The 27,796-nt window shown below is 39.3% G+C and overlaps 1 pseudogene; it reads right to left on the bottom strand.

Moving 5' to 3' along the window:
- The window catches only part of LOC129550090 (14-3-3 protein zeta/delta-like), a 96,687-nt pseudogene extending 68,954 nt beyond the window's left edge, over positions 1-27,733 (bottom strand).
- Positions 27,734-27,796: the final 63 nt, after the last annotated feature.

The following is a 27,796-nucleotide window of genomic DNA, read 5'->3' as shown; positions in this document are numbered from 1 at the left end:
CTTCTCAGAAATGCTCTTTCCAAAGTTAGCATACTCCCATTATCCAAGAGGGCATAAACCATTAGCCCAAATGATTGCATGCCCCTTACAATGGGCAATTCGTTGCATTTCTCTTTGATAAATGAACTAGTTGAAAAAAAATTATTTATGCTTAGCTTAGCACTTGGAAAATATGGTTGTTGTGTTTTTTAAAAAAAAAAAAAACCTATTTTAAATACATATTTTTAAAAAGTGTAAAAAAGTATGGGGTTTCCCAGGGGGCTCAATGCATAAAGGATCCGTCTGCAATGCCGGAGACACAAAAGATGTGGGTTCGATCCCTGGGTGGGAAAGATTCCCTGGAGTAAGAAATGGCAACCCACTCTAGTATTCTTGCTTGGAGAATCCCATGGAGATAGGAGCCTGGTGGGCTACAGTTCACAGGGGTCACAAAGGGTCGGACACACCTTAGCAACTGAGCACATGGCAGGTAAAAAAGTATAAGCTTACCCATGAAGGTTGAGCAGAATTCGCCACCCTCACAATATACCTTTTTGGCATAAGGAATATAGTTGGTTAAGAAACAGCAAACAAAGAGAAGCTCTGAAAATGAAATAGGAGTTACCCTTTTACAAGAGAAATTTACACTTATAAGGTAAATTGCCATTTGTAACGGTATCACCCTCTCTGTACCAGGAGGAGGAGAATGAATAATCTCTAGAAACTGTTATCAGTGGAGAAGGCATATAAATCTGCATAATAATCATACCGTTTATCATTTTTGCTTTTCCTAGTAATTTCCCATAACCAGCCTCTCCCTGCCCCAACATCTTTACTTTACTTTTGCCTGAAAATGGTGTTTAAGGTGGTGACTTGGGCCACTTCAGGGAGTTACTCAGTCTTCCTGGGCATCTCCTTTATGTACAGGAGGTATGCGTGTGTGTGATCAGTGGCTCAGTCGTGCTCAACTCTTGCAATCCCATGGACTGCAGACCACCAGGCTCTTCTGTCCATGGAATTTTCTAGGCAAAAATACTGGAGCAGGTTGCCATTTCCTACTCCAGAGCATCTTCCTGACCCAGGGATCGAACCAGCATCTACTGGATTGGCAGGCAGATTCTTCACTAAATCACTTGTGAAGCCCACACAGGAGGTATAAATGTTATTAAACTTCTGTTTGTTTTTTTCATGTTAATCTGTCCTTTAATTATAGGGACTCTTCAGTCAAAACCATAGGATAGAAGGAAAATTTTGCTCCTCATCTACATCCTGTAAACAAAAGAAAGTTGCCCACCATTTGGTTCCACAAAGATCAAGTCATTAGCCACTGCAATCACTGTACAAGTATACCCTAAAAGGAGTTCAGGATAAAGCAGGATGTATCTGCTTTGTATATATGACCCCTAGATAGAACGTATATCTAAGGAAGAATTTCACTGGGCCCAGATTCTTGCATCTTCCATACTCTGATAAGCATTAAAAATATCAGCTGAGATACATGATTCCTGTGACTAGCAATAACTTTTTACCAAGATGTGTATTTGATTCTCAGGCCAAAAAAAGGGGGAAAAAAATCATATATATACTGACTCCTTCCCTGGCAGGAGTTCCTCGGAAGCTATATGAGAAGCTGTTTCCTGTCCCCAGTAAGCCCCCAAATAAAACTGAAATTCACAGCTCTCACATTCTGAGTTGTTTTTTTTTTCCCTCACTCAATAACCCATTCCCCACTTCCCAAGAATAATCACTACTTATATTTTGACATATTTTCTTCTTGAAAATTTTAATTTTCCTATTGTTTTAATAATTGATACTTTGTATACAATTTTATATCTTGACTTTTTGCATGGTATTATACCTAATTATCTATGACCCTCTGTAAAATATGGTAGCAATTTACATTCCCACCAGAAGTAAATGAAAGAAATATCACATACTGAAATTTTAAAATATACATTTTGCAAATTTCTATTTTTTTCCTTTTTTAAAAAATGTCTTAGCATTCTGCTTTAGCTTCAAAAGACTTAGTGGTTTTCTAAACAACTCTCTAAAGGCAAAACAACTCTCAAAGATTCAAACATTTTTAAAAATTTAAGTCATCATGTTTCATTTCTTTCCAGAAGAAAGAAGATTGCTTGATTATTGATCCTGCAATACAGTAGAAACTGGAGTGGAAGCAATTCTAAGAGTCAAATTGCTAATGATCCATATGTATAGTGTTTCTATTATCCCATCTTTTAGAGAAAGTTTCAGAACATTTTAGCTGAATAGGTAGGGTTACTTCTTATGGATACAAGTCTCGATACCAACTGGAATTGAATAAAAAGATGACCATAAAGAACTCAGAATTAAGACAGGAGTGGGGGGGCACTTCAAAAAAATGGTATGAACTTTCCTTTTGATTGTATGCTGAAAAAGTCAATGGTTTTTCATGTCCAAGAACAGTGACTTAACGTGGACAAGTTTATTTACAGGATCTGGTAGTATCTCATGTCTTCTTGGGAATTTTGAGAGTTGTCTTAGAGGCCAAGGATTAAATTAAAGGAAAGAAATCTACTACTTTAGTTCAAAATTTCTTTCTTCTAGTTCCCAATCACATGTTAAAAAATATGTATATAAATTTTGCTATTTGGTGAGAGGGATATATTCATCAAAACTGAAAAGTACTGATTTTGTATTTCTCGTAAGATCTAAGCAACAGCAAAAGAGAAGGCACAAAACAGCATGAAAGACTCACTTGAAAATTTCTATTCAGCAAGATGAATAGGTTGAGTCACACAAATTGCCACAATTCAGTTATTTTTAACTTATAGAAATGACAAATTCATATTATTCAACCTAATATACTAGCAAATGTTACTTTTAAAGAGAGAATCCTTGATTGCTGATACCAACTAAAGGGGGAGAAAACCATTCATTGTATAATAGTAAGAGTATATGTTGCATCATTGTCATTAGCAATTATTAATAATTACTGTAATTAAGAACTTAAGAACCCTGTTCTTAGCCCACACACCCTAATTATGCTCTGACAGGTGCTATAATTTCTTCTGTATATGACTATTAATTGAACTTATCACATTGCTTCACAAATGCACGTATAACTGTAAGCTCTCTGAGGTCAAGTCCCAGGTTGTCATGCCTAGCACTTTCTCAAGCAGAAATAGGCACTCAATTATACTTTGAGGATTGATAAACCAACAGAAACTGGAAAAATAATTCTGCTGTCCTAGATTATTTTTATTATTATGGAGAGAATTCATTCAGCTCAGGATAATACAGATTTAAGTTGAGAGAATGCAACCTAGGTTTCAGCTAAACTGTAATGTGCATCATTGTAGCATCTTAGATTCAATGAAATACAGTAAATTAAAGAGAAAAATATTTAACATGGTAAAATGAAACTCCCCACACCTTTCATTGTCATGGGGTCACAAACTCTGTTGATGTCATTTCAGAACATTTCTTACCTCTCTGAGAGCAGTGACTCAGGTTCTGGCATCGCTCATGAGCTAAAGTGATGATGCTTCAGTCCCACCAGATTGTGGAGAACTCATATATTACAAAGAATAAAGCCAATTATATTTTTACTGCCTGGTTTCTATAGAATATTCTTGTATTGTCAGGCCATAACATCAGCATTATCATGTCTATTAAATATCTTAAACCATCTGGTAATAAAAGTGAACAAAAGAATTCAAATGGTAATTTCCTTCAAGATTGCTAACTCCCTGGAATTATGTGCCTTTTGGTTTACACAAATGGTCTGGATTGCTTTTCCTTTACTTAAGAGTTTGACAGAGTGCTGTCTTTCTCCAAATATAAAAAGGACTATTTAAATGAAAAATCCAAAAAAGCAAACCATTTTCTCCAAAAATACCATTATTGTAATATCATTTTTAGTTTTTATTGTGTTCATGAAGAGCCCTGCTCTGTTTTGTACAGAGAGCTATCAATACAGTGTTGTCCTCAGTAGAACGAGGATATTGGATCATATGTTTTTGAAATTGTCAGTTCAAAATTTTCTTGATTAAGAGGTTTAACATCTACCATGCGGTGAATATCACCAAGACAAAAATGTCTGAATTATTAACTGAATGTTTTCAATTTTGAATCTTTGCTACCACCAACTAGCTCAAATATATGATGCAATAAAAATAACGTGAAAGCTGGAGTCAAAACCCTTTGAATAGATAAGATTTTCTTATGACAACTAACCTTTTACTAAAGAGAAAGTGCCATCATCAGATTAAACAGTCCTAGATTAGAGTCCCAGCTCTCAATTAATTAGCTGTGTAAACTCAAAACAAGTGAGAATGATTACTAAAGAATATTTTATGGTTGAAAAAACTGAGACTCACTGAGATTAAGAACTTAATCACTTTCTTAATGCACAAATTAAAACAATTGTTACCTATAATTAGTTATCAGTAAGATGGAAAAACAGTGGAAACAGTGTCAGACTTTATTTTTTTGGGCTCCAAAATCACTGAAGATGCTGATTGCAGCCATGAAATTAAAAGACGCTTACTCCTTGGAAGGAAAATTATGACCAACCTTGATAGTATATTAAAAAGCAGAGACATTACTTTGCCAACAAAGGTCCGTCTAGGCAAGGCTATGGTTTTACCCGTGGTCATGTATGGATGTGAGAGTTGGACTGTGAAGAAAGCTGATCGCCGAAGAATTGATGCTTTTGAACTGTGGTGTTGGAGAAGACTCTTGAGAGTCCCTTGGACTGCAAGGAGATCCAACCAGTCCATTCTAAAGGAGATCAATGCTGGGTGTTCATTGGAAGGACTGATGCTAAAGCTGAAACTGTAATACTTTGGCCACATCATGCGACGAGTTGACTCACTGGAAAAGACTCTGATGCTAGGAAAGGTGGGGGCGGGAGGAGAAGGGGACGACCGAGAATGAGATGGCTGGATGGCATCACCGACTCTGTGGACATGAGTTTGAGTGAACTCCGGGAGTTGGTGATGGACAGGGAGGCCTGGCGTGCTGTGATTCATGGGGTCGCGGAGAGTCGGACACGACTGAGCGACTGAACTGAACTGAATATAAATATTATTTTTATTCTTACTTGTTAGTTACATTGTTAATATAAATAATATTGTTACATGTAAATGTTAGTCTAAATCTAAAGTATCATCAGTTCAGTTCAGTTCAGTTCAGTCGCTCAGTCGTGTCCGACTCTTTGCAACCCCATGAATTACAGCACGCCAGAGTTATTGTCTCTGCTAGGCTAAGATCAGAGCAAGTGATCTTTGATTGGAGAATCAAATACAAGCAATATTCTTTTAATAAATATTTTTATCACTATTACATTATTGGAACTTTGTGCCCATATGTGGTGTTGCACGCAAGACAACATGCAAGGCACCAGGAGATGGTATTGAGAAGATCCTCAATCCCATCTTATCAAATAAGAATCATAAAACAATTAAAATTCAGTTCAGTTCATTTCACTCAGTTGTGTCTGACTCTTTGCAACCCCATGGACTGCAGCACGCCAGGCCTCCATATCCATCACCAACTCCAGAGCTTACTCAAACTCATGCCCATCAAGTCATGATGCAATTCAACCATCTCATCCTCTGTTCTCTCCTTCTCCTTGTACCTTCAATCTTTCCCAGCATCAGGGTCTTTTCAGATGAGTCAGTTCTTCGCATCCGGTGGTCAAAGTATTTGAGTTTCAGCTTCAACAACAGTCCCTCCAATGAATATTCAGGACTGATTTTCTTTAGGATGGACTGGTTGAATCTCCTTGCAGTCCAAGGGACCCTCAAGAATTTTCTCCAACACCACAGTTCAAAAGCATCAATTCTTCGGTGCTCAGTTTTCTTTACAGTCCAACTCTCACATCCATACATGACTACTAGAAAAACCATAGCTTTATCTAGAAGGACCTTTGTTGGCAAAGTAATGTCTCTGCTTTATAACATGCTGTCTAGGTTTGTCATAACTTTTCTTCCAAGGAGCAAGTGTCTTTTATTTCATGGCTGCAGTCACCATCTGCAGTGATTTTGGAGCCCCCAAAAATAAAGCCTGTCGACTTTTCCACAGTTTCCCCATCTATTTGCCATGAAGTGATAGGACCAGATGCCATGATCTTAGTTTTCTGAGTGTTGAGTTTTAAAACTTCTTCACTCTCCTCTTTCATTTTCATCAAGAGGCTCTTTAGTTCTTCTTCACTACTGCCAAAAGGGTGGTGTTATCTGCATATCGAAGGTTATTGATATTTCTCCCGGCAATCTTAATTCCAGCTTGTGCTTCATCCAGCCCAGTGTTTCTCATGATGTACTTTGCATAAGTTAAATAAGCTGGGTGACAATATACAGCCTTGATGTACTCCTTTTCCAATTCGGAACCAGTCTGTTGTTCCATGTCCAGTTCTAACTGTTTCTTCCTAACCTGCATACAGATTTCTCAAGAGGCAGGTCAGGTGGTCTGGTAATCCCATCTCTTGAAGCTTTTTCCACCATTTGCTGTGATCCACAGGGTCAAAGGCTTCGGCATAGTCAATAAACCAAAAATAGATTTTTTTTCTGGAACTCTCTTGCTTTTTCAATGATCCAGTAGATGTTGGCAGTTTCATCTCTGGTTCCTCTGCCCTTTCTAAATCCAGCTTGAACATCTTGAAGTTCTCAGTTATGTCCTGTTGAAGCCTGGCTTGGAGAATTTTGAGCATCACTTTGCTAGCGTGTGAGATGAGTGCAATTGTGCAGTCGTTTCAGCATTCTTTGGCATTGCCTTTCTTTGGGCGTGGAATGAAAACACCTTTTCCAGTCCTGTGGCCACTGCTGAGTTTTCCAAATTTGCTGGCATATTGAGGGCAGCACTTTCATAGCATCATCATTCAGGATTTGAAATAGCTCAACTGGAATTCCATCACCTCCACTAGCTTTGTTCATAGTGATGCTTTCTAAGGCCCACTCGACTTTGCATTCCAGGATGTCTGGCTCTAGGTGAGGGATCACACCATCGTGATTATCTGGGTCACGAAGATCTTTTTTGTACAGTTCTTCTATGTATTCTTGCCACCTCTTCTTACTATCTTCTGCTTCTGTTCGGTCCATACCATTTCTGTTCTTTATTGTGCCCATCTTCCCATGAAAGATTCCCTTGGTATCTCTAATTTTTTTGAAGAGCTCTCTAGTCTTTCCAATCCTATTGTTTTCCTCTATTTCCTTGCACTGATCACTGAGGAAGGCTTTCTTGTCTCTCCTTGCTATTCTTTGGAACTCTGCATTCAAATGGGTATATCTTTCCTTTTCTCCTTTGTCTTTTGCTTCCCTTTTTTCACAGCTATTTGTAAGGTCTCCTCAAACAACCATTTTGCCTTTTTGTATTTCTTTTTCTTGGGGATAGTCTTGATCCCTGCCTCCTGTTCAATATCTTGAACCTCTGTCCATAGTTCATCAGGCATTCTGTCTATCAGATCTAGTCCCTTAAATCTATTTCTCACTTCCACTGTATAATCATAAGGGATTTGATTTAGGTCATACCTGAATGGTCTAGTGGTTTTCCCTCCTTTCTTCAATTTAAGTCTGAATTTGCCAATGATCTGAGCCACAGTCAGCTCCTTGTCTTATTTTTGCTGACTGTATAGAGCTTCTCCATCTTCGGCTGCAAAGAGTATAATCAGTCTGATTTCGGTATTGACCATTTGGTGATCCATGTGTAGAGTCTTCTCTTGTGTTGTTGGAAGAGGGTGTTTGCTATGACCAGTGCGTTCTCTTGGCAAAACTCTATTAGCCTTTGCCCTGCTTCATTCAGTGCTCCAAGGCCAAATTTGCCTCCAGGTATTTCTTGACTTCCTACTTTTGCATCCCAGTCCCCTATAATGGAAAGGACATCTTTTTTGTGTGCTAATTCTAGAAGGTCTTGTAGGTCTTCATAGAACCATTCAACTTCAGCTTCTTCGGCATTACTGGTTGGGACATAGACTTGGATTAATGTGATACTGAATGGTTTGCCTTGGAAACAAACTGAGATCATTCTGTCGTTTTTGAGATTGCATCCAAGTACTGCAGTTCAGAGTCAAAACTGACTCCACATAAATGCTCTGTGTGTACTAGAAAACTATTCCTATTCCAGTGAGTTTTGAGAAAAACGTCTCAATAAAGTAACATTACATCAAAATATCTCAATAAAATTCACTAAGATGTGAAGACAATATTTTACCAGAAATAATTTTTAAACATATTCTTTAGACACAAATATTTTCTTCACCCTAGATTCCTGCACCTTTCTATATTTCCTAGTATATGAGCCACCCATAAACCATCCCAGGAAAAAATCTAATTTAAAAGTTTCACTTCCTAGAAATAAAAAGAATAAATAAGCAGTTGTTCAAATCTCTGAAGTTAATTTCCAAAAACTCTTCTTTGGTATGACACTTAAATTTTATTATGATATTCCCTCTAACATTTTATTTCCTGCAGTGAATAATATACATAGGAAATTCCAAGAAAGGAGAAGTGAAAAATGTCTTTTTGAGATGGAAGATGTGTATTTTGGTATTAGCATCACATAGGATTCCTCCTCAGCAATGAACATCTGCTTCCTTTCATTATGACTGTTGTTACAGTTTCAAATGGCCATATGACAGCATTGCCATATACTGGAAATGCAAATGTTCAAGAAATATGCTCAAATGCTCCCTATGAAAGTATAATCAAGAAATAATTTTTAATGATATATGATAAGCAAAGAATAAACAAACACAAGGAATCAAGATTTAAATGTATATTTTGTGGGGTGCTTAGTCACTCAGTTGCGTCTGACTCTGTGACCCCATGGACTGTAGCCTACCAACTTCCTCCTCTAACCTAGAATTTTCAGGCTAGATTGCCATTTCCTACTCCAGGGGATCTTCCTGACTGAGGAACCAAACCATGACTCTTGTCTCTTGCACCTCCTGCATTGGCAGGGAGATGCTTTTCCATGTACACTAAATGCAAGATGTCTTATAAGCAAATTTATTGCCCAGTATTTTGATGGTCTAATAAGCAAGCAAAGAAGTAGTAAGATAATTTTATCTTTACTGCTGCTGCTGCTAAGTCACTTCAGTCGTGTCCGACTCTGTGTGACCCCATAGACGGAAGTACACCAGGCTCCGCCATCCCTGGGATTCTCCAGGCAAGAACACTGGAGTGGGTTGCCATTTCCTTCTCCAATGTGTGAAAGTGAAAAGTGAAAGTGAAGTTGCTCAGTCGTGTCCGTCCCTTAGTGACCCCACGGACTGCAGCCTACCAGGCTCCTCCATCCATGGGATTTTCTAGGCAAGAGTACTGGAGTGGCTTGCCATTGCCTTCTCCGAATTTTATCTTTAAGAGGATGTAAAAATATCTATGCTCATTCCAGTCACAAAAGGTAAAGCTAATACAAAAGAGAATTTTAGAATGTATTTGCTAAAAGGATTATCAAAGTTACATCTTCTACTTCTGAAGCAAATTTGGGCTTAACTTAAGGTGCTTACCTGATAACTCTGCCCTTTAAAAACTTGAAGAATTTACCTAAAGCTGCTGTATAATTTTTGCTGTCAAATTTAGAGGATTTGCTTAAATACTTTATTGTAGAGCATTTTGACAACCCTGCAGATTAGGTGATATAAATTACTCTTTTTTCTCTGATTCTAGCAGAGCATGTTAAATCCCAATCTTCCCACGTCCTCCCCATCTGTACCTCACAGTAGAGTCCATCCAGAGGAGTCACCAGTCCCTTAACACCTGCCATGTGTTCCCATCTCTGTGCCTTTTTCATGTGAGTTCTCTCTGGTTGGACTGCCCCTTAACCATTTCTCACTATTCTACACTCCAGTGGCATCTGAAGAATTCCTTTTACGTGGATTCTTCCTACATTTCTTCTCCTGTCTATTTGTATGTAACCTGATGTAATTACCATCTTCCTGAAACTCTCACATCACTTTGAACCTTTCCTAAGGTACTTATATTCTCATGCTTCTATTATCTTACGATTAATTCTGCATTGTTCTTAGATCCACTTCCCATTACATTCATTACAAATTCACTCATATTCAACATGTACATCGAATGAGTATTCTCTGTGTACAGACTATGTACCATGATCTGACTCAATAAAAATGAATATGATATTACCCTGGCCTCATGAAATTTACTTTGAGAGTATGTCCCACTCATTTTTTCTACCATTCACACTTTGAATGGTACTGTGCAAATTTTAGTCATAAAACAGGTATTTGTATAATTTAAGTCATTACAACGTGAGTGTTGATAATAAACAAAAAATAAGACAGCTGACAGTTTTGTATGTTATGTAAAAACCATTAGTACCTGATGTGAAGTCAATGCTCCTCTCTAAAACTGATACAGTAAAAGTAATGACTAACAACCACGATAGTATATTAAAAAGCAGAGACATTACTTTGCCAACCAAGGTCCGTCTAGTCAAGGCAATGGTTTTTCCCGTGGTCATGTATGGATGTGAGAGTTGGACTGTGAAGAAGGCTGATCGCCGAAGAATCGATGCTTTTGAACTGTGGTGTTGGAGAAGACTCTTGAGAGTCCCTTATACTGCAAGGAAATCCAACCAGTCCATTCTAAAGGAGATCAATCCTGGATGTTTGTTGGAGGGACTGATGCTAAAGCTGAAACTGCAATACTTAGGCCACCTCATGCGACGAGTTGACTCACTGGAAAAGACTCTGATGCTGGGAAAGGTTGGGGGCGGGAGGAGAAGGGGACGACGGAGAATGAGATGGCTGGATGGCATCACCGACTCTGTGGACATGAGTTTGAGTGTACTCCGGGAGTTGGTGATGGACAGGGAGGCCTGGCGTGCTGTGATTCATGGGGTCACAGAGAGTCGGACACGACTGAGCGACTGAACTGAACTGAACCTTAACTTTGGGGATGCTATGTAATATGGGGAAAATTAGCCTGGAATGTTACACAAACTAATTTTTTTTTAATTTTTACAAGATTGTTCTATCCTACAGGCAAGATCAAACTTAATTAACATCATTAATGATTCCTTAAACATATTAAGTTTTATAAAGCACCCTCTGGGTGACATTATATGTTGTATAAAAAGAAGAGGGATAAGTTCAGGTCTAATCATAGAAACCCTAACAATTAAAACTGTTCTCAAATAATTTCACAGACACATGTACTTTGTAAAGTTATTTTTCCAAGCATAAGTGCTCAGCATTGAAGTGGAAATAAAGACAAAATATCTGGAAATTTAAGTTAGGGGATAATTTCCATTGTTCATGGGTATTTCCTCACTCCATAACTTGCATATGACGGAGTGAAAGTCACTCAGTCATGTCTGACTCTTTACGACACCATGGACTATACAAGTCCATGAAATTCTCTAGGCCAGAACACTGGAGTGGGTAGCTGTTCCCTTTCCCTTTTCCAGGGAAGCTTCCCAACCCAGGGGTAGAACCCAGGTCTCCTGCAGAGCAGGCAAAGTCTTTTCAAGCTGAGCTACAAGGGAAGCCCAAGAATACTGGAGTGGGAAGCCCATCCATTCTCCAGCATGTCTTCCTGCCACAAGAATCAAACCAGTGTCTCCTGCATTGCAGGTAGATTCTTTATCAACTGAGCTATCAGGGAGGCCTCAGGAAACTTGCATATGATCATACACAAAAGCTCCGTAAAAATCACTTTTATTTAATTTTGGATTATCTAGTTTGGGCAGGCCTAAGAAGAATCGATGCTTTTGAACTGTGGTGTTGGAGAAGACTCTTGAGAGTCCCTTATACTGCAAGGAGATCCAACCAGTCCATTCTAAGGGAGATCAATCCTGGATGTTCATTGGAGGGACTGATGCTAAAGCTGAAACTGCAATACTTTGGCCGCCTCATGTGACGAGTTGACTCACTGGAAAAGACTCTGATGCTGGGAAAGGTTGGGGGCGGGAGGAGAAGGGGACGACGGAGAATGAGACGGCTGGATGGCATCACCGACTCTGTGGACATGGGTTTGAGTGTACTCCGGGAGTTGGTGATGGACAGGGAGGCCTGGCGTGCTGTGATTCATGGGGTCGCGGAGAGTCGGACACGACTGAGCGACTGAACTGAACTGAACTGAACTGAAGAAATTATGAATACCAATCAGTTCAGTTCAGTTCAGTCGCTCAGTCGTAACCGACTCTTTGCGACCCCATGAATCACAGCACGCCAGGCCTCCCTGTCCATCACCAACTCCCAGAGTACACTCAAACTCGGGTCCAAGCCAGTTTGCTTTTTTGCATTTCTTTTCCATGGGGATGGTCTTGGTCCCTGTCTCCTGTACAATGTCACGAACCTCCATCCAGAGTTCATCAGGCACTCTATCTATCAGATCTAATCCCTTAAATCTATTTCTCACTTCCACTGTATAATCATAAGGGATTTGATTTAGGTCATATCTGAATGGTCTAGTGGTTTTCCCTACTTTCTTCAATTTAAGTCTGAATTTGGCAATAAGGAGTTCATGATCTGAGCCACAGTCAGCTCCTGGTCTTGTTTTTGCTAACTGTATACATCTTCTCCATCTTTGGCTGCAAAGAATATAATCAATCTGATTTCGGTGTTGACCATCTGGTGATGTCCATGTGTAGAGTCTTCTTTTGTGTTGTTGGAAGAGGGTGTTTGCTATGACCAGTGCATTCTCTTGGCAAAACTCTATTAGCCTTTGCCCTGCTTCATTCCGTGCTCCATGGCCAAATTTGCCTGTTACTCCAGGTGTTTCTTGACTTCCTACTTTTGCATTCCAGTACCCTATAATGAAAAGGACATCTTTCTTGGGTGTTAGTTCTAAAAGGTCTTGTAGGTCTCCATAGAACCATTCAACTTCGGCTTCTTCAGCATTACTGGTTGGGGCATAGGCTTGGATTACTGTAATATTGAATGGTTTGCCTTGGAAACGAACAGAAATCATCCTGTCATTTTTAAGATTGCATCCAAGTACTGCATTTCGGACTCTTTTGTTGACTATGATGGCTACTCCATTTCTTCTAAGGGATTCCTGCCCACAGTAGTAGATATAATGGTCATCTGAGTTAAAATCATCTATTCCAGTCCATTTCAGTTCACTGATTCCTAGACTGTCTACGTTCACTCTTGCTATCTCCTGTTTGACCACTTCCAATTTGTCTTGATTCATGGACCTAACATTTCAGGTTCCTATGCAATAGTGCTCTTTACAGCATCGGACCTTGCTTCTATCACTGGTCACATCCGCATAGGTGCTTCCAAAAAATTACTTCACAAATATGATAAGAGATAATTTGGCATTTTACATGCATATAAGGTCATAATTCCCGGACTAAACAGAAAGAAAAAAATAGTATAAATCAATTACCTCTTGAGAAAGTATTTTTCACTTCATTAATCAAAATAAATAGGCAATGTGTCAAAAATTATACTCATATGTGCAATATCCCATGATCAAACTATTGAGAAATTTTAAAACAAATTTCTTTACATACTCTGAACAGGGATAGAGAGACCTTTCCACCCTATAAATTGAATGTACTCCCAGTCAGATCTTGGGACATTTTGCACAAACTTCCATCTTTACATCAAATCATAACAAGAATCCACTTTCTCAGTAGGAATAAAGTATTTTCCTAAGCACTGCTACCACTGTGTGCATAAGAAGTGAAGCGAAAAGCTGTTGTAAACGAACATACCCAAACTAACACACAAATGCAAGACTCTGAATGAGTGCCTTTACTTATTGAAAAGTTCACTTTTTTCTTGTACAGTAATGATTTCTTTCTAAAATTTAAGTGAAAACTGGAAGAGTATTTTTCAAACAAAATAAATTTTGTTAAATACTACCCCTTAAACAGAAGCAAGGAATTGTTAAGAAGAGCTCTATTTTCCTTATTTTCTGTAATAATAATTGTGCCCAAAAAAATTATCCAGGAGTTTCTGGTCGATATTAGAGAGAAAGGGGGGTGTGTGTACATTCACACCAGAGCTATGGCAGATGGCGACTTAAAGATCTTTTCTTGTTACTGAATAGTTCCCTTGTTGTGTGATTGTGCCCTAAAACGGTTCTGATAGTGTTATGGATCTTGGTGTTAATTTTTGAGTTAGGACTATCATACATTTTCTGTAAAGACACAGACAGTAAGCATTTTAGGGCTGGAGGACTACTTAGGTCTGTCCTATTTTATTCTTTGTTTTCTTAAAAACCCTTTAAAGAAGTGAAAACCATTCTTAGCTTGTTGGCTATTCAGTAACAGGCTAAGGCTGAATTTGGGCCTTGGGGCCTAATTTGCTGAGCCTCCTTTGAATAATCATTAGATGGCAGAGCGTGTTGCAAAATATGTAAGCTGTGTAGCAGTAAATATTAACCAAATGCAAAACCTGTTCTGATAATTTTTAAATGGAATAAAATCAACAGACCTGGCGTTGCCTTAGGAGGAGCTTCTGAATTTGGCGTCTTCTAGGAGTTTCCGTTGAGACAGTGATTCCATGGGGCTCTGCAGTCAGAGGAAATTTAAGCAGTGAAGATTCCCAAAGCTCATTAGCTAAACTACATTTGTTTTCCCTCTTCTTTCTGTTTCTTTCCTTCTCTCTCTCTTTCCCTCTCTGTTACACATGCACTCACTCACTCACACCCCCCCCATCTTTGTATTAAGTAGACGCGGAGCAACTGTCTGCAATTGTCTTCTGGACCTGAGCAAAAGAGCCTTCTCAATTCAGCGGTACTTTTAAGTTGTGTCTTTCTAAATATATGCTGCTGCTGCTGCTGCTATGTCACTTCAGTCGTGTCCTACTCTGTGCAACCCCATAGACGGCTGCCCACCAGGCTCCGCTGTCCCTGGGATTATACAGGCAAGAACACTGGAGTGGGTTGCCATTTCCTTCTCCAATGCATGCATGCATGCTAAGTCGCTTCAGTCGTGTCCGATTCTATGCGACCCTGTGGACAGCAGCCCACAAGGCTCCTCTGTCCACAGGATTCTCTAGGCAAGAATACTGGAGTGGGTTGCCATTTCCTTCTCTATCTAAATATATCACTTTAACCTTAAGACAATCCATCCCATTTGCTTTCTTCTGTCCAGACTTTTTGGGTACATAGGGATTTTTCTATTTCACCGAACAAACCTTTATCAAATGCCTACTATGACCACACCAAGATTCCCAATTTTAATGTGGACATGAATCCCCTGGGATGTTGTTTAAAGGCAGGTTCTGATTTAGTAGGTCTGAGGTGGTGCCCACAATTCTGCATTTCTAAGGAGTTCTCAGGCAAAGCTGATGCTGAGCATTTCTGAGGCATAATTTGAGCAGCAATAACGAGAGGAACACAGGTGTGTATACAGGCAATTACAATACCACAGTGGTGAGCGCTATTTGAAGAAAATGTGCTATGAAAGCGTACAAACTTGAACAGAACACACATTTCAAAATTCAGGAAAAACTTCTTAGAGTATGTAAGAACAAAACTGATTTTAGGAAGAGTAGGGTTGATGTGGATAAGCAAGGGTGCAAGTAAGAAGGCAAGGAAAGAGGTGGGGCTGAAATTCCTGGTAGAAGCAGCAGAAGACCATGCAAAGCAGATGTATAGTGGCTATCAGAAAAATCTGAAAAAAAAAAAATTAGTGGGTAATCTAGAAGATAAAGCAAGGAGTATTTAAAGGAGAGAGAGAGAGAGAGAGAATGACAGTGGTTCAGTTTAGAAAAAGTTGAAAAGTATCTACTAGGCTTACAATGATATATTTGGTGACCATGGTGAAAATAATTTCAGTAACTGAGTGGACACAGAAGCCAGATTGCAGCAAGTTACAGAGTACTGGGGGGAAAAGAAAGCAGACGTTCTGTGTTTGTTTTCTGATGGAAGAGAATTGAGTTTTTCAATTCTTCTGGGAAGAAGAAAGTGGGGAGAAACTGAAGACACAGGAAAGAGGAAATGATCAGTACATTAAGATCCCTGAGGAGGGAGATGAACTCAAAATCAAAACTGGGAAGACTATTAGGAGATTCCTAGGTATATTTCACTGTAACAGAAAGAAAGAAATTTTTAAAAATGAGTGTTCAGTTCAGTTCAGTTGCTCAGTCGTGTCCGACTCTTCACGACCCCATGAATCACAGCACGCCGGGCCCTTCCCTGTCCACCACCAGCCCCCTGGAGTTCACTCAAATCCATGTCCACAGAGTCGGTGATGCCATCCAGCCATCTCATTCTCTGTGTAGACTGAGCCAAATCAGTGTTTGTTGGCAGAAAATTGAAGGAGATCCCCTTTGTAACTTTTATGATGATTAAACATTAAGAATTATATTTTTATTCAGAGGGGAAAGGCAATAAACGCAAGAGTTTCAAAAGCATGGAAAAGACATTTATGGGAAATGGAAGATATTTAGTTAACAAAAGGCTAAAAAATGTCCACATGTACTTGATCTCCCAACTCTTTTGTGTTTTTATGCTGGAAGACACAATGGATGTGACAGTGATCTGAGTCCTGGCCCACTTCCACACTAGCAGGAATTCTGTTTTCCTTTTGTCAAGGTGGAACTCCACCAGGTCCTGGTATTCTGGCTGGATTTTCCTCTACCTTCCCTGTTCTGAATATAGGTCCCTTCATTCACATCCTATTCTTTGGGCCTGGATTCCCAGGTTACTAGCACAGACCTCAAGTTAGTCAGAGTTTATTATACTACATGGAACTTGCTTCTCAAGTCCTCTCATTTCATGCTTATTCAATTGTATATCCTTATGCAATGTGTGTACACGCGTGCACACACACACACATACACACACACACACACACGCTTGTGTGTCCTGGAACTCTCCACTTAGATCTCCTAGATCTACCACTATTCCAGACATCCTGGAATCTGAAGTAAAGTGGGTCTTAAGAAGAATTAATACGAACAAAGCTAGTGGAGGTGATGGAATTCCAGTTGAGCTATTTCAAATCCTAAAAGATGATGCTGTAAAAGTGATGCACTCAATATGCCAACAAATTTGGAACACTCAGCAGTGGCCAGAGGACTGGAAAAGGTCAGTCTTCATTCCAATCCCAAAGAAAGGGAATGCAAAAGAATGCTCAAACTATCGCACAATTGCAGTCATCTCACACACTAGCAAAGTAATGCTCAAAATTCTCCAAGTCAGGCTTCAATAGGACATGAACCATGAACTTCCAGATGTTCAAGTTGGATTTAGAAAATGGAAAAGGAACCAGAGATCAAATTGTCAACATCTGCTGGATCATTAAAAAAGCAAGAGAGTTCCAGAAAAACATCTACTTCCACTTTATTGACTACACCAAAGCATTTGACTGTGGAGCACAACAAACTGTGAAATTTCTTCAAGAGATGGGAATACCAGACCACCTGACCCACCTCTTGAGAAATCTGTATGTAGGTAAGGAAGCAACAGTTAGAACTGGACATGGAACAACAGACTGGTTCCAAATCAGGAAAGGAATACATCAAGGCTTTACATTGTCACCCTACTTATTTAACTTATATGCAGAGTACATCATAAGAAAAGCTGGTATGGATGAATCACAAGCTGGAATCAAGATTGCTAGGAGAAATATGAATAACCTCACATATGCAGATGACACCACCCTTAGAGCAGAAAGTGAAGAAGACTAAAGAGCCTCTTGTTGAAAGTGAAAGAGGAAAATGAAAAAGTTGGCTTAAAACTCAACATTCAGAAAACTAAGATCATGGCATCTGGTCCCATCATTTCATGGCAAATAGACGGGAAAGCAATGGAAACAGTGACAGACTTTATTGGGGGGGGCTTCAAAAATCACTGCAGATGGTGATTGCAGCCATGAAATTTAAAAATGCTTCCTCCTTTGAAGAAAAGTTATGACCAACCTAGACAGCATATTAAAAAGCAGAGACATTACTTTGCCAACAAAGGTCCATCTAGTCAAAGCTATGGTTTTTCCAGTAGTCATGTATGGATGTGAGAGTTGGACTATAAAGAAAGCTGAGCACTGAAGAACTGATGCTTTGAACTTGGTATTGGAGAAGATTCTTGAGAGTCCCTTGGACAGCAAGGAGATCCAACCAGTCCAACCTAAAGGAAATCACTCCTGAATATTCATTGGAAGGACTGATGTTAAAGCTGAAACTTTAACCACCTTTACTTTTACCACCTGATGCAAAGAACTGACTCATTTGAAAAGACCCTGATGATGGGAAAGATTGAAGGCAGGAGGAGAAGGGGATGATAGAGGATGAGATAATTGGATAGCATCACTGACTTGATGGACATGAGTTTTAGTAAACTCTGGGAGTTGGTGATGGACAGGGAGGCCTGGCATGCTGCAGTCCATGGGGTCGCAGAGTCAGACATCAGACATGACTGAGCCACTGAACCGAACTATCCTTGTGTGTAAAATCCACATAGCTCCTTTTCTTATCGGTGATTGACCAGTGCAATCTCTAACCACCCAGTCTAACTCCGGAGAAGAATTGCAGACTATTGCATTTTCTCTATAATGCCTGCTTTTGATTCAAGACCACATCTGACAAGGATCTAATAAAATCAGTCTAAGATGTATGAGTCACTCTTCCTTCTGAGAGTAAAATTCTGAAGCTTGATTCTTGTTCACAAGTGCTGCTACAAGGCTTTACAGAGGATGGGAAAATTTCTAGTCCAGAGTTATCTGAAAGAAATTAATCTGTGAACTCATCAGATTTCCTCTATCTGACTTTGTAGGAAAAAAATTATGGTGGGGCAAAGGGGGAAGTTGATGCAGTTTAATATCCAAACTGTTTTAGGAAAGCAATCAGGCATATTGATTATGAGTGTAATCCTCACACACCACCTGATTGATTCTACTATTTAGGAAAATTAATGTCTTAAATGAATTGACATTTAGAATTGTCCGAGTGTTTTATAATAATAAATAAAGAGACTTTCACCTAATTTGATAATTGTTTTTAAAACTCTCTACAGACAAGACATGTCCTTGGTTCTTTGTCCCCTAGAGCAGACCACATCCACATCCTGTGATCAGAGGCCTTTGTCTACAAGAGCAATTGTTAGTAATTTTGTTAATGACCTCCTCTCCCTTACCCCACTAAAGGTTAAATTTACTAGAACCATTAACTAGGTACAATGGTTGCTGCTGTTAACGAAATGTGTATCAAGCCCTAAAATTATACCACAGAAGAATTAAAATAATAATGTTAATGATGTCACATTTTAAAATATAAATTTCTGAAAAATAACTGTATTTTACACTGTTAATTTGTTTTACTCAACATTGATTTAACTTCGGCCAGAAAAATATGCAACCTTGAAATAGAATTGAGTGTGTTTATATCATCAGTTACAAACACAGTCTAGCTCCTTGAATATTCAGCTAACTCATTGATACAGATCAAGTTTATCCGGAGACAGAAAGCCCCTCATATTTTACAAATGCTCTGCAAAATTCTGGACATCTCTTTCATCTCCACATATATTAATATTTTGCATCCAGGCATTTCCCAAGTTCTAGGGCACACAGATATTTAAAGCAAACAGGTATCTGAAGCAAACATTTGAACCCATGAATAAATTTCCCACTTCTACTCTTTCAACAAAGAAATTTGAAGCATCCCCTTCTTACTGAAATTGTCATTCAAGATCGGTGGGTCTTAAACCTTTGCTCCCCTCCTAGGTGGGCCTCTGCTTTCAGGAAAACAAGGGTAATCAAAATCTCCTGGCAAGAAAATCCATCAATCTCTCTCTCCCTTTCTCCCTCTCTCGCCTCTTGGCCTGCCTCCTGCTCCCTCTCTTCCGCCTGTTTACCTCTCACCTCACTCATACACATGGGCACACGCACAGAGACATGTTTGTGGATGCAGTTTTCTTTCCTTCTGCTAAAAATGATTTTTTTTAGCAAGCACTCAAGTTTAACACCTAACACGTGAGAATGTTCCTCTGAAGAAACTTGTAGATAGTTATGCTCTGCTTTTCATTTTTTTAACATGTGTTTTCCTGACATAGCTATTGTTTTAGAAGTCTATAATTAGTAAAGCACACAGCCACTATTTTTATTTTCCATCTGCCAGATGCTAAGTTGTCTCTGGAGTCTCCCAAAGAACAGAAGCCAACATGGCTCTTTTCATGGGCATTCTTGTTTTCCAGAGTGGGTGTCGATGACAGCTGAAATGAATAGCCACAGCTTCGGGAAATGGTTATGTTTCTTAATTGTTACTGGGCTGTGAACAGGAAAAGCCCAGGGATAAACATAAAACAGTTTTAAAAAAATGGTGGCTCACTGTTCATTTAATTTTTTCAGAATCTAGCGTGGTGAATTGTGTTAAACTCTGTTAACAGAATTATCTTTAGTTACTGAAGCAATTTCACCTGAACCTAAGTGAGTCTCGGGCTACAAATATGAAGACTAAAGTTAAATACATCCTTTCAATAATTAGCATCTCTTCAGTAAAAGAAAATATTTGAAATCATAACTTCAAAAAAAATAGTATTCCTTGTGTTACTGGTGGGAAAGGAACGTAATTTAGAGGAATCCACCTGCTAGTGCAAGAGACTCAAGAGACATGGGTTCAATCCCTGAGTCAGGAGAAAGAACCCCTGGAGAAGGAAATGACAACCCACTCCAGTATTCTTGCCTGTAAACTTCCATTGACAGAGGAGCCTGGCAGGCTACAGTCCATGGGGTCACAGGGTTGGACACAGAGCACACACACAATAATATAGAATTGTGTTTAACTATTTAATTTACCCATGTTTTTCAGCATTCTATAATATTCTTACATTTACCACCTAGAACAAAAATATTGTGAAGTGAAGAAAATTATTTTAAAAAGTATTTTCCATCAGTTAAAGATTTCACTTTCACTTTCAAAGATTGTAATAATAGAATCTTAATCCAATATACTCTGTGCTTATCTTCACCTTCTAAGCACCCTAATCCCTTCAGGTGAGCTTGCTGGGTAGCAGCAAGGAGTAAGAGAAACAGTCAAGACAGGTCAAAATAACAGTCATTCACGAAAGCCACTACCTTCCAGGCTTGATTCCTTAGTGAAGCCTCCAGATATGCTGCTGCTGCTGTTAAGTCACTTCAGTCGTGTCTGACTATGAGACCCCATGGACGGCAGCCCACCAGGCTCCCCCGTCCCCGGGATTCTCCAGGCAAGAACACTGGAGTGGGGTGCCATTGCCTTCTCCAATGCATGAAAGTGACAAGTGAAAGTGAAGGCGCTCAGTCATGTCCGACTCTTAGCGACCCCATGGACTGCAGCCCAGCAGGCTCCTCCATCCATGGGATTTTCCAGGCAAGAGTACTGGAGTGGAGTGCCATTGCCTTCTCCAGATATGCATGACCCCCCAAATTCATGAATTGACAATCCAATACAATCTCTTTTATTTATAAGACAGTCTTTTTTATATATACACCTTTTTCTTTTTCATTTAAAGTTCTTGTGACCGCTTTGTCCACAATAAAAGATCCTCCCAAACTTCCCGTTTTAACACTCCTCTAGTGTGCAAGCCTGCTGGAACACTTGTTACTCCACTCCTAATTAAGATTTACGTTATTTGCCTGTAACATGGTTCATTGTAACATCATCAGTGCAATAATAATGATTAGTGCAATGATGTAACCCCATAACTTGGACAAATAGCACATCAACCTTAGGTGAATTATTTCCTTCATTTGGTTATATTCCCACAACTCTTCACTCTTACAGTGGCAAGAATATAAACACTGTATATTCCATTCATGCACAAATATTTATTAGTATTTACTATGCCTGGCAGGCTGTAGTCCACAGGGTTACAAAGAGGCAGACCCAACTTAGTGACCAAACGACAGCAACTATGTTTTTCAGGCACTGTTTTATTTCTCTTTCTCTCATTATCACTGATACCAAGAGAGTGAAAAATATACCACCCCTTGAGAAGATGGCATTCTTCAGTTGCGGCGGGGAGACAATAAACACCAAAAATAATAAATGAGAAAATTAGAATAGAATAGAAGTAATAAGTGGAAGAGAAAAAAAGCAGAGATGATTAGGGGGAGAAGGAATAGCCAGAACGGGGTTGAAAACATTTGCTGCTTCACCTATGGTGGTCAGATTAAACTTCACTGAGAACGTGACTGACACTGGCATAAAAAACATCTCTTTTGTTTACCCTTAATCTCCACTGATGTAATATTACACCCCAATTCACCATGTATATTCTCCATTAATAAAATTACTATGTTTCCCCCTTCAGTACACAAGATTTGACTCTAATCCACCCTTCCACAAAAGCAGACTCTCTTAGCACTTAAGGTCTAAGCAGGAATTAATTAGATACAGCATTATCTATCAAACTGATCTTGGAAATATACATTTCACTAGCATGTCATGTGTGAAATGGAACGATAGAACTTTCTTCCAGGCTCCTAGCAATAAATGAGCTGCAAGGGCATTAAGAAAGACCTGTGTTCTATACCAGTGATTCTCTTTAGCCTACATCTAATCATTCAGAGGACTTATTAAAATACAGATGGTTGGGCATCTACCCCAGGGCTTCTGATTGAGTAGGTCTAGGATGAAGTCTGAGAATTTGCATTTCTAACAATTTCCCAAGTGAAGCTGATCAGAACATTGAGAAACACTGCTCTGCACCAATCTTAGTAAAGTTACAATGATTTCCCAACTCAATTGTTGAATGCCAAATGAAGTTCATATTCTCAATTCTAATTCTATATAATTAAAGGAAAGGGTATTATTTTAAAGCATTGAAAATTATTTATTTTTATCTTAATCTTTTCTTTAGGCAAGGGAAAGGAGAAGAAACTTTTTCCAACTTTTTTCCAACTCTACTGTCAGATATATAATACCATCTACCAAATCAAATGAAACAAATCCCTTCTTTCTAGAACCCAAACAATACTCTATTCCCCCAAAGATTGCATCACATTCTTAAACTGACAGTGTGTATTTCTAAGATGCTCCTAGTCACTCAAGCAGGTTAGCTCTAAGCTCAGCAAAAATTCACACTCCTCTTCACTTTTCTCATCAACTGTGGAAAATCCATTCTTTTTGTGTAAGAGACTAAAACACTGTAAATGAATATGAATTAAGAGTTTATGGGTAGGAAAATCACAAAGAACTCCTTCCCAAGCACCAAAGACCTGGATTTCAAATACTTCTATCTTGGTTCCTAAGCAATCTGATCTCCATCAAAAAAAAAAAAAAAAAAAAATGGTACCCCAAACTGATGGATGAATTGAAGAGATAACTCGGTGCAACAATGGTTCAGGACTGCCTTCAGAAACCCAGTGAAATGAAGCAAGGCTAGCGAGCTCTGTTTTGCAAGCTGTAAGACTGTCTCAGCCTATTTTTGTGGAACTGAATGGAGCCTTGCCTATAAAGGTTTCTTGGGCAGGAGGGGGGTACTACTCCTATCACTACAGAAATAAGCTTTATGTGCTGTACTTGTCAAGGTCTGCTGAATGTGTCAGGAAGACAGCCAAAATAACAGAGGAAAAGGTTTTACCTCCTTATAAATGAGCACTGGCAGTTGTTGACCATCTAAAGATTCCTTTCCCTGATCAAGGAATCCTGCATACTTTATAAAGTCATATTCTCCAAGTAAATAATGAGATGTTTATTAAAACGTGTTAATTAATTTTCCTATTTAAATCACACAAAGAAAAGATACCGAAGACCAAAGAACATGGGCTAAAAGATAAAGTACATCTGCTGCTAAGTCACTTGAGTCATGTCCAACTCTGTGCGACCCCATAGACGGCAGCCTACCAGGCTCCCCTGTCCCTGGGATTCTCCAGGCAAGAACACTGGAGTGGGTTGCCATTTCCTTCTCCAATGTGTGAAAGTGAAAAGTGAAAGTGAAGTCGCTCAGTCGTGTCTGACCCTTAGCGACCCCACAGACTGCAGCCCACCAGGCTCCTCCATCCATGGGATTTTCTAGGCAAGAGTACTGGAGTGGCTTGCCATTGCCATCTACTTGCTGGTTAAATACAATTGTTAAGAGAGTTATTCTCCACACTCTAATATTGTGTAACCTGAGTCACCTAAGCCACACTTGGGTGTTTATTAATAAAAGGGTATCATATTAAGAGTCATGATTGAATTTTGCTAGTTTTGCTACTGAATTTCCATCCCCATAAGATCGCCAGTTTTGTGTAAAATATCGTGAACTCCTTTTGGGAGATATTGAGAGAGGTCTCACCTGTATTCCTGAACTGGTCCTGCCTGGTACCACTTGCCTCTGCCATTTCCTTCTCTTCCACTTGTCCACTTCAATGACAGCTCACTTCCAGGCACTTCTGCCAAGGTCCCCGTTGCTGATTAAGCTGCATGAAGTCACTTTACTTCTGTCTGTGCTGTCTATATCAGTAAAGTTCAGGCTTAAATTGAATCCCGTGCTATACGTAAAATACTTTTCTAAGTTTAAAGTTTATGTATAGCTGACACCAAAAATGGTGGTTGGTCTGATGCATTGTACTATTTCATTTAAAAGGAATTAAATGAAATTTATTATACACTGGGAAGCAGAGAAAGAGGAGCTAAATAGATTTCAGTGTGACAGGGATTATGGGAAATTATTGTGCTAACTATAAGTCTTTATTCTCTTCCTCTTTCGTTGGAAGCTAATTGGCAATTAATTTTCCTTAGTTTTGTGTTTTGCAGCAATTGGATTCAGCAGGCAGAGAGACTAGAGAGTATGAATAAGAATTCAGGCTTCAGGCTCTCCTGAGAGAGAAAATGAGAGAGAGGGAGAGAATCCCTTAAACAACTCTCTTGTGCATTGTTCTTGACAACAGTCTGAGGACCAAATATCCAGGCTCTCAGGGGAAATATCAAAGCTCGGCACTAATGGAGAAAGCTTGGCTGGGGAAACTTACCCCTGAACAGATGAACTGGTTCTTCCTTATACTTCCTACTTCAAAGTTTAGAAGAACTCTAGACTTTGTAGCTAAGGAGAACTGGAAACTGAGTGGTTTCAAAAGAGCCTGACAACCTGCCATCTCTCACCTTTATTCTCCAAAGAGGCAAAGACTGTATCACCCCAAAATCAAATATTCAGCCAAGATATCATTCACATAGGAAAGGGAATCAAAGACATTTACCTATTGGCAAAATTCCTCAACAAAATATTAATAAACTGAGTCCAAAAATGTATAAAAAGAAATATGCATCATGACCAAAAAAGGATTTATTACAGATATGCAAACCTTGTTCAACATTTGAAAATGAGCTAATGCAATCAACAGGCTGAAAAATAAAAAGCATTTGATAAAACCCAATACCGATTCATAATAAAAATTCTCAGCAATTAGAAATAGAGGGGCCTTCCTCAACTTAAGAATATTCACAAAAATCTACAGCCAACATTAACGGAGAGAAACTGAATGCTTTCTCCTAAAATAGGAAACAAGAGACATTAACTGAAAGCCTTATCTAGTATAATAAGGAAGGATATGCAGATTGAAAAGGAAGAAATAAAATGGCTTTAGCTCACAGATGATATGAGTGTCTATCAGTTCAGTTCAGTCGCTCAGTCGTGTCCGACTCTCCGCGACCCCATGAATCATAGCACGCCAGGCCTCCCTGTCCATCACCAACTCCCGGAGTACACTCAAACTCATGTCCATAGAGTCGGTGATGCCATTCAGCCATCTCATTCTCTGTCGTCCCCTTCTCCTCCCGCCCCCAACCTTTCCCAGCATCAGAGTCTTTTCCAGTGAGTCAACTCGTCGCATGAGGTGGCCAAAGTATTGCAGTTTCAGCTTACCAAATCCCAAATAACAGACCAAGAAACTCCTGAAACATATAAGTGATAAAATCAAGGTTTTAGGATACAAAGTTTAAAATAGAAGTTGATTCCTATACAGCAACAATAAACAATTGAATGTTTCAGGTAAAAATACAATGCCATTTACAGGAAAATCATGTAAAAAATTATAAGCTCTACATGAGAAAAACTACAAAACTCTGATAAAAGAAATCAAAGAAGATCTAAATAAATGAAAAGATACTTGACATTCATGGATAGGAAGACAACATTGCTCAGATGTAATTGATTCCCAACTCGATCTATAGATTCAACACAGTCTTCCCCCAAAACTCTAACAAGTTATTTTGTAAAATCTAATTTTAAGGGTTTTATATGGAAACATGAAGTAGTCAGCACAACACTAAAGAAGAACAAAACTGGAAGACATATACTACTAAAGCTAACTTCAAGACTCCATATAACAAGACAGTGTGGTGTTGGTAAAAGAAAACAGATAGTTCAGTGGAACAAAATAGAAAGCCAGAAACAGACCCATGCAAATAAAGGCAACTTCTTTAACAAAGGACCAAGGCAATACAATGTTGAAAGGATGGACTTCTCAGTAAATGGTGCTGGAACAATTGGATGCCCATATACAATAAATGTATTCAGTTCAGTTCAGTTCAGTCGCTCAGTTGTGTCCGACTCTCCGTGACCCCATGAATCACAGCACGCCAGGCCTCCCTGTCCATCACCAACTTCCGGAGTTCACTCAAACTCATGTCCACAGAGTCGGTGATGCCATCCAGCCATCTCATTCTCGGTCGTCCCCTTCTCCTCCCACCACCAACCTTTCCCAGCATCAGAGTCTTTTCCAGTGAGTCAACTCGTCGCATGAGGTGGCCAAAGTATTGCAGTTTCAGCTTTAGCATCAGTCCTTCCAACGAACACCCAGGACTGATCTCCTTTAGAATGGACTGGTTGGATCTCCTTGCGGTACAAGGGACTCTCAAGAGTCTTCTCCAACACCACAGTTCAAAAGCATCAATTCTTCGGCGATCAGCTTTCTTCACAGTCCAACTCTCACATCCATACATGACCACGGGTAAAACCATAGCCTTGACTAGACGGACCTTTGTTGGCAAAGTAGTGTCTCTGTTTTTTAACAAATGTATAAACCCCTTCATATACCTCATACCTTTCACAAAAAGTACCTTCAAATGACTCATAGATTTAATATAAAATTCAATAGTACAAACTATCTAGAAGGAAACAGAAAAAAATCTAGACAATTTTGAGTTTAGTGATGAGATAACAGATACAACTTCAAAAGCATCATCCATGAATTTTAAACAAAATTTAAAATTAGAAACTTCTGCTCTCCAAAACACATTGTTAAAAGAACAGTAAGTTCCCTACATATGAATGAGGTCCATTTGTAAGTCCAATTGATTCATTAGTCCAACCAAGTTAGCCTAGGTACCCAACTAACACCATCAGATATATAGTACTGTACTGTAATAGATTTATACATTTTACACAAATAATACATAAAAAGAAGTAAACATAAAAAACTAAGCAAAATATTTTTAATCTTACAGTATAGTACCTTGACTCCAGTGTTCTTGCCTGGAGAATCCCAGGGACGGGGGAGCCTGGTGGGCTTCCATCTAAGGGGTCACACAGAGTTGGACACAACTGAAGTGACTTAGCAGCAGCAGCAGCATAGTACCTTAAAAAGTACAGTACAAAGGCTGGCATAAAAGGGGCTGCCATCGAGTGAACAAGCAAAAGAGTTACTGACAGGAGGAAGGAGAGGAGGTAGGAGATGGTAGAGCTGAAGGATCTTCAGCAATAGGAGAAAGAGGGCAGGCTGCAATTTCACTCACGCCTGACATTGATGGCACAGGTTCTGGTTCCTTGCTGGATTCAATTCGGTCTACCCTCTCGAAAAAATAACCCAGTGATATCTGGGTAGTAGCTCTTCTTTTCTGCTCACGGTCGCACTGGATTGCATTCTGAACGGCTGCTGCAACCTTCATGCACCATTCTACATTTGGGCCCGGGGCCTCAAAAATTAACAGTGCCTCTTCAAAGCAAGAAAC

Source organism: Moschus berezovskii, chromosome 21, assembly GCF_049115385.1.
Source record: "Moschus berezovskii isolate FMDL1 chromosome 21, NW_MosBer_1.0, whole genome shotgun sequence".
Classification (NCBI taxonomy): domain Eukaryota; kingdom Metazoa; phylum Chordata; class Mammalia; order Artiodactyla; family Moschidae; genus Moschus; species Moschus berezovskii.
This window is presented reverse-complemented; position numbering and strand designations above follow the sequence as displayed.